The following is a 9,212-nucleotide window of genomic DNA, read 5'->3' on the forward strand; positions in this document are numbered from 1 at the left end:
ACTTCAGTGTTCTGGAAAGCATTTCAGGCAGATATGGGTACTAAGGTGCATATGAGTACAGCTTATCATCCACAGACAGATGGACAGTCAGAGAGGACGATCCAGACGCTGGAGGATTTGCTGAGGATGTGTGTGTTGGACTGGGGTGGCCATTGGACAGATCACCTGAACCAGGTAGAATTTGCTTACAACAATAGCTATCAGACGAGTATTAAGATGGCTCCTTATGAGGCTTTGTATGGGAGGTCATGTCGTACACCGTTATGCTGGACTCTGGTGGGGGAGAGGAGCATGTTCGGGGCATAGTTTGTTCAGGAGACCTAAGAGAAGATTCAGGTTCTCAAGCTAAACATGAAGGAGGCTATGGATAGGCAGAGGAGTTATGCTTATAGGAGGAGGAGAGATCTTGAGTTTCAGGTAGGACTACAGAGTGTACCTCAAGATGGCCATGTTGCGGGGTCCAAACATGTCATTGACAGAGACTAAGTTGAGTCCGAGGTTTATGGGTCCATTCAGAGTGATTGAGCGGGTGGGACCAGTAGCATATAGGCTGGAGTTGCCTGAGGTTATGCGTGCGTTCCACAAGGTTTTCCATATTTCTATGTTGCGGAAATGTCTCCATGAGGATGATCTGTTGTTGGCTAAGATTCCTGAAGATATTCAGCCTAACATGACCTTGGAAGTGAGACCAGTGAGGGTTCTCGAGAGGAGGATCAAGGAAGTTCGAAAGAAAAAGATTCCTTTGATGAGAGTCCTTTGGGACTGTGATGGTGTTGAAGAGCAGACTTGGGAACCAGAGGCGAGGATGAAGGCAAGGTTTAAAAAGTGGTATGAGAAGCAAGCTGCGACTTGAGCTTGTCTAGCCTGGTCCCAGTTGTCATCCATGGCTGGAGCGGGAATGGAGTATTGCAGCCCAACTCTCTTGTTTACTTTTTCGCTTAGGGGTGGTTGGTTGTGCGACTAAGTAACAAGATGAGATGGTGATTGGGGTACAAAATTCCCATGAAGCAGGGTTTTGGAGGAAAGTTTCCTGAAATAGAAGTTTCCAAAAGTGGAAAGTTCCCAGAAGTGCAAAGTGCTAAAATGGAAAGTTTTATATGAGATAGAATTTGTCCATTTTAGTGGTGGAGAGCCTTAGAGGGGCTTGTGTGTCCTTAGTGGCGGACTTTTGAGTCCTTGTGCCCGTGTGTGGCGGTCTTTTGAGACATTGTGTGGCCTTTGTGGTGGGCTGTTTAGCCAGTGTTGCCTATTTAGGCGGTCCTTCAGGACGAGTGGTCTTCGTGACGGTCTTTCGGGACAAGTGGTATTTGTGATGGTTCTTCGAGATGAGTGGCCTTAGTGGTGGTCCTTCGGGACGAGTGGCCTTGGTGGCGGTCCTGTTTAGGATATTTGTTTGGCCTTTGTGGTGGTCCTGTTGAGGACATTTGTTTGGTCTTGGTGGCGGTCTTGTTTAGGACATTTGTTTAGCCTTTGTTGCGGTCATATTTATGACATTTGTTGGGCCTTGCGGGATGTATATGATCCTTGTGTGGTCATGAGGTATTCCAGAGAAGGGATATGTGGTTGGTAGGACATTGTGATGTTCTACGCGAGCCACGGGAAGGAAACCTGGATAGGGATAGGACTCAGACGTGTTCAGAATTATTTGCTCGCGACTCTTGGGGGACTTTGGTCTCCTAGTACTACCATATTCTGAGACTTTGTGACTTGGCAGTATGGTTGGTATATCGAGTTCAGATGATGATCCGGGAGAGCGCTATAGGGTGGCAACCCGAGAGACGAATATTAGATTTTTTCTTATATATTATGGCATGCGGGCTTAGGCCGATGAGGAGCCAACATTATGGCATGCAGGCTTAGGCCTGATGAGGAGCCAATAAAAACTCAAGGTTTAGGCCTATGAGTAAAGGAAAGTCCAAAAGCCGAAAGCAAATAATGCCTGGAGTATGAGTCTATCGCCTAGAGGTGACCTTTTGTAGATCGGTTGGAGAAGTGCGGGCTGCAGAGACGGTTGCACAGGAGTGCTTGACTGATGGTTGTTCGAGATTCGAACACGAATCTATGATGGTGGGGGAGAATTGTAACATCCACGAGCCAAAATCCCGGTTTAGGGATTGCATCAGTCGATGCACTATGTGCATTGGTTGATGCAAGGTTGATTTTCTGCGGTTCGACTTAAGTTAAACGCTGCGTTTTGGGTTAGGAAAACCCTTAACTTGAGTTTGGTCTCATTATTTATGTTTGGCCGCTTTTGAGAGATAGAAACGAGACAAAAGGTTTTCTAAGTGTTCTTGAGGAGTTTGGGAGATTGGAAGCTGTTCCTATAGAGATCTGTAGCTGGGATCGTTGTAGGAGCTTCCTGAAGTGTTTTTCTTGCTTGTTTGCCGTTCAGAATCATCTTGGTAAAGGTAAGTGCATGACCATGGCTTATCTAAGCTGGAGATATCTCTGATTTGCTTCTTATGTGTGGTTAGGCTTGTTAGATTGTTAGTTGGGACGTTAGGAAGCTTTCTTGTGGCTTGGGATCGAGTTTTGTGGTTGTAGGAACGAAGATCCGGTGAGAAGCTTCGGGGGAAACGATGCTTGGCATTGCACCGGTCGATGCACTTCGTGCGTCGGTCGATGCATGCGCGAGGACGACGCGTAAAACCTTGGGTTTTCATGCTAAGTCGAGCATGCGTCGATCGGTGCAATGGGAGCATCGGTTGATGCAAGTTAACCTTGCATCAGTCGATGCATATCATGCGTTGGTCGACGCAACCCCAACTGGTGTCGATCGATGCATGTTTGGTGTTGGTCGATGCAGTGTCCTGGTTTGTTAATGTTGATTGTTGATTGTTGGTTGATGGTTAGATATGTCTCTATTGCTTGTGTGTATAGCCCAGTAGATGGTAGGATTGCCTTACTGAGTGTTTATAAAATACTCATGCATTGCAATTTGTGTTTGTGGTGCAGGTAAAGGCAAAGTGTGATCGTGGAATCAAAGCAATGAAGAGGAGGATGTTCTAGGGACTCGATTGGTTGTTGTCTGGCATTGCTAGGTTGCTAGAGTTGGGTCATTAGAAACATTGCTAGGTTGCAGGTTCTCTGAATCCAGTTGTTTGGTATTTGGATATTGATTATGTTATAATATTGATTATTATTTTATATTTATTGGATATTGGTATTGTTTATTTTTGCTGTTGGTTGTGATTATGGATAGGTGGTGAGTGGGTATTGAACCACTAGTTGTAGTTTATTTATCATATATATATATATATATATATATTTTTTTTTATATTTTTTTTAAAAACGGGTCAGTTCGTTTTAAAGATTGCTCATATAATGAAACAATCTGACCCATTTTTTTATAATAAATAATATATATAATTAAGCATCTCATACTACTTAATTAACCAACCCAAACCACAACTCATCATTAAACCAACAATAACCATCACAGCGTAAACATACCAATATTACAAAACCAATACATCATTAATACAATAACATTCCTAACCATTCTATCCAACAACCTAGCATAACTCTATCCAAGGTTCCAACATAAACAATATAACAAACAACACACAAACGAGACCCTAGATCATCCTCCTTGATATATCATGGTTTTTTTACGGTTTTTAACCATGATATAATTGTGCTTTTTGAGTCTTTTGATTTGTTTCTAGGTTTTTTTTGAGTCTTTACAAGTTATCTAGGAATTTGGCACGGATGGAGCAATATGGAACAATTTGGATCATTTTGGAGCATTTTACCGAAGGAAATCAAGTTGGAATCGGATCAGAGTAAGAGAATCGATCGACACCACACAAAAGGGCATCGATCGGCACTCCTGTTTACCCGACGAGTGAACAAGAAATGGAAGTTTTACAATTTTGGCCCAAGTCTTCTACAATTGCAACATAAGCCCCTGGACGTGTTTTAGGATGTATATATACTGTTTTTGGGTTTTAGAAACCCTTAAGTTATCTTCTAACAGTTTTTGAGAGAAAGAATATTGAGAGCTTTTGGGAGAGATAGATCTGAATTCTTTGTAGAGAGAAGATTTCTAAACTCCCTCTTTTACTTTTTAATATCTATTGCATGTTATTCAGAATTATGATTTGTTCTTCATTAAACATGTCTGAGTAATTTGCTTGTTAGGTTTAGGGTTTTTCATAGGGTTTTTATGATTTATTAGATCTGTGATTTTTAGGGTTCTTAATCTTTTATGATCTTCATCCTTGGTTGTTCTTCACAATAATTCTTGATTGATCACCTAGAATTGTTATCTTAGGGAAATAAATTGATATGAGAATATAATTGTTTTCCTTATTAAACCATTGATGAATAAAATTACTTTTTGCAAAGAGATTTGAATTAGTGATTTTGTGAACTTATCTAAACCTGTTCTTAAAGCTGATTTTTAACTTAGAATTTTACAAAGAGATTTGGATTTTCTGGTTTTAAATTTAGAATATAATTGCAGTGAGAACTGATTATTTTACCAAAAGTTTAGAGTTCTAGATCTGATCTTTATTGCTTGAACCTTAATTACTTATCTGATTTAATATTTCATAATTTCCTAAGAAATTCCCTAGGCTTAACTCTTTTGATTTTCTGAATTTACAACACTTTCATTTAAATATTTGCATTGCTTTTTCATTAATTAAATTAACTTGTTTAGCGTAATAACAAAACTCTATAATCTATTGTGTTTGATCTTGAGTCTCTATGGATTCGACCCCTAAGTACTGCAGTGATCTCTTGTTTGAGAGAGTAGCTCTAGGGATTAATTTGAGCATATCACTCCTCCTCATTGCCATGATTCCATGTCACATACCTGCACACCACAAACAACAATTGAGATGTGTAAGTATTATGACAAACTAGCATTTGATCCGCGCTACGCGCGGGAGTTAGATGAGGGTGCTTTTTTGTTGTAATTTGTTTTTTAGTTATGTATTTTTTCTCTTTCCGTCTGGTTATGTTATTCGTATGTTTTTCTTTGTTCTTTTGTTGGTTTATTTTTTCTGTATGTTTTTTCAGATAGTATAATGAAGTCAATTTTTTTGATTTTTGATAAATTTAAATCATCATGATCTTTTTTTATTTTTCAAAAAATATAGAATTTGAAGTTAAGTTTGTATAGTAATAGTTGTTGTCTCGCTTTAGTCGTTAGTTTTGCTTAATTAAAATTATTTGTCATTTTGTCATTGGATTGTTATTTGGTTTTATTATATGTGATTGTAGGTAATCTTTTAATTATTTTATTATTTAATTAGTAACCTGTGCGAGTAGTTTTTTTGTCAATGCTTTTGTGTTTGTAGTGATTAGTTAGTGGTTTTTGATTAAAAATGCTTAAAAATCTCAATTACTTACAATTCTGTTTTCATTGTTTTTTTTTGTATTTCTGCCGTTGGACCTTATTTTCTGTAAGCCTTAAAGTTGTGTTGGCCCATTGGGTCTTTAGTGGTATGTCATTGAGGTTAGAATGACTTTCTTCCCTTTGAAAATATGATGTCTCGTGAACGGATAGCAGAGAAGTCATTTTTGCGATCTACAAGACAGTAAGAGTTTTGAAAAAAATTCTTTGATGCTTGTAATCCTTCTTCATTCATCTCTTTCATCGATGCACAATTTGTTTTTTTGGTGTATTTGGGTGTTTTCCTCTTCGCTTTGCATCCGTAGGGGGTAATTGGTTCTCCCCTGATATTTTTGTTCCAGTTAAGTGTTACTTTGTGTGCAAATATGTTCTTTTTTTAAATTGTTTTTTTCCTTTCATTTTCTAATTACTTTATTCATTGTTTTTGAGATCTTAGTTTTAAGTTTTATTTCGGTTGGTCCCAGAGTGTGGTTTTCAATTGGATGTACATTGTGTTGTAAATTTTAAATTTCGCCTCTATGATGCTTTTTTTAAAACCATTTTGGGGTGTATATTTTTGTGGACGGTTTAGTAAGTCATTCAAATTTAGGTCTAATGTGAACAAAATGTGGAACTCGAATTTCAGCATCTTTTCCTTCAACTAATGATGTGTGTATCTCTTACATTTTTTTCTGTTTGGTGATGGTTTTGTCAATTGCTGGCGACTAATGTTAATTGAATTTTAGTTGTATTTCCCTGATTCTCTGTAAGCATTTTTCTTTTTTCGTTTGAGTTGTTTTTTTCTTTTTATTTTTAAGTAGCTCTGTTTTTCGAAGCTGACAAACTTTATGATCTAGGTGTCCCTGAAGCTAAAGGCCTCTTTGCATATGTCTATCTCCTGGTGGTCGTAATACTTTTAGACCTGTTTTTGAGATTGTTTGTGGGAAGTTTCTTTAATATATGTTGATCTTGTATCTTCTGTTTTTGTTGTCATGGTAAGTGGTGGACTTTTTTTTCCCCTGATCGTTTGTATTCTTGCTATAATTTCAGTTACATTCTCTCGTTCTCTTGTTTAAATTGTTTTGAAGGCGTAGGTAATGTTTATGAAGGAGGAAAACAAATACTTTTATTTTAAATTTTGATAATTTTTAGAGGATGATAACATTGGTGAACCTTACTGTTTTTCCTTCAGCTTAAAGATTAATTACAAAGATATCCTTTAGGTGTCCCGAGATGAAAGAATAAAGAAGGGGAGGGACGCTTCAGGTCGCACACGGGCAGACAACATAGTGGAGTTTCCTGGAGAATTGAGTTTTTAAAGAAATATGAAACTGGGCTTTTAAAGAAATATGAAACAAAGAAATAAGAATTGCTTAGTGGGTTGTGTTGAAAAATTGGGCTTATTAAATTGAGGGAGTGGGTGATGTGGCAGCACCAGGAGTGAGGAAAGGTAACTTTATATATATAGATACTTAGTGAGGCAATATAATCCTCCCATCTACTGGGCTATACACACAAGCAACTGAGATTCCAATGTTTACCAAACAACAAACAAACACAACAAACCATGAAATCACGAATCAGACAAGTTGGTGTCAACCGACACCAGAGAGGTGTGGATCGACACAGGCCCAAACATGGTGTCGACCGACACCAATCTGGTGTCGATTGACACCGACTCCGCAGACGCATTCTGCTCGAAGCCGACTGCCGAATCTCCATTCCAATCCATCTCCAATCCATCTAGAACTCACCCAAAAGTCACAGGAACCATTAAAGACCCTAAAGCAATCACAACAAACAAGAAAAACACCAAAACAACACCAAACAAGCAAAACATAAGAGATCTTAGGCTTAGATCAGCCATGGTCATGCACTCACCTCTTTGTAGGAAATTTCTTACCAACAATGACGAATCCCACACTCCCAGCAAGCTTCCAACACCTTCCCTGCTTCAGATCTCTCAGTAACAGCCAAGGAATCTCACTAATCCTCCCAAAATCTCAAAAACAATGTTTTATCTCTTTTCTCTCAAAAACAAGATAAACAGCGACAAACACAACTTCCCAAAACCCTTCTGGTCGACAAAACACTTAAGTATCTTGGTTTACTGGTTTTCCCTAAACCAAACGGGTCCAAATCGATAATTAAATCGAACTGGTCGAACCAGAAAAGCTGGTGTCGATCGACACCCATCCCCAAATCTTAATATTTGGTTCACGGATGTTACATATAAGATGGTTGTTACTGTAAATTTGATTTAGTCCATATTAGTAGAGTTTGATTTTGGATATGGCTGAATTATTGTATTTCTATAATTTTAATCACCCATCAGTTCATATTCTTGTCATATTATAGCCAAGCAATCAAATGATGACCCCATTATACCATTTATTTTAGAAGAACATAGTATTTTAATTTATTTGATGTCTTCTATAGCCCTATAATGTTTGTTTGTCATATTCTCATCATTTTTTCTTGTCAATACAAAATTAAACTTATTGTAAAGCTATTTTAAAATAGTAATTTTATCATTGTAATTGTGAGCAAATAAAACTTATTAATTAATCACCTCCAAAAAGTTTAGTTTTACCAACCCATTGATGTGGAACATTGAACACACATTGTTTTTCATAGACTATGTTATATACCTTCAGTTAAAAAAAAAAATATCAAAGCACATCATATACAGAAAAAATCTACATAATTATTAATCACATATATTCAAAATTTAATATTTAAAAAATAAAATATTATAGTATCAAATCTATTTTTTAAAGTTGGATTAGTTAACAATTTTTTAAAAAACTAATTAGTACTTTTGTCCCTATTTAATGAGAAAGAGAAAGTGAATTATTTTTTTTGGAAACTAAAAGTTATTTAAATTTTTTTAATATTTTTAAATTTGATATATGTATTTACCCTTTATAAGAAACTTTAAAATAATCTTATGACCAATGAGATTTCTGATATGAATACTTACAAAGAAGTATAAAAACCTATTAATATATAGTCCTCTTAAATAGTATAGAGAGATCTATAACATAAATAAAAGGTTGACCAAATATTCAATATAGATGAATTTATTATCATACTTACCATTTAAATATGATAAATTAGGAGATTTTAAAAATCAATATTATTCCAATCCTATACTACCATACAAAAAATGATCATATCTTATGCTATGAATACATATCCAAATATGTTAGAATTTATTTAGTCAACCACAATATCCTACAATATCAAGAAATTAAAAGTTGATAAATTTTTTAATATAATTATTCCAAAAAGATACTAGGAAATATACTTTATGGAGGAATAACACCTCTATATATATAACTCTTAATTGTCTCGAATATGTTTCATTGACAAAATAAATAATTAAAAAAATAGCTTTCTCATACAAATCTGTTTGTTTTGTATTTTTGTGTTTGGTTGTTCTCTTGATCCCAAGTATGCATCAAAAGTAGCCATCTTGGACCAGTCCGCATTGTCCTTATGTGGGTGTTGGTGTCAACTTATGTTTTAAATCACTGGTTTGGTTTGGTTTGGGTTAGGGAAACCCTAGGGCTTGAGTATATAAGGGATATCTCGATGTCCTTGTTAGGGGGTTGGCCGTCTTGTCGTTATAAGGAAGATAGAAGCGAGGAGGGGTGTACTTTGGTCTTTTTTCTGAGAAAGAGAGAAGGGATGCGGATTAGGGATGGAAATTAAAGGGAAGGAGGTCTTTGTGTGAGGGAGAAGAGGAGATCGAGCAGTGTGCACGCGGGGAGCTTCTCCACCGTTGTACATCAAGGATGCTGGAGGAAGAGACACCTTGCTCTTGGAGCATGAGAGGAGAGGAAAGGAGATCCATCTTCTTCAT

Source organism: Camelina sativa, chromosome 15, assembly GCF_030686135.1.
Source record: "Camelina sativa cultivar CO46 ecotype springtype chromosome 15, ASM3068613v1".
NCBI classification, from domain to species: domain Eukaryota; kingdom Viridiplantae; phylum Streptophyta; class Magnoliopsida; order Brassicales; family Brassicaceae; genus Camelina; species Camelina sativa.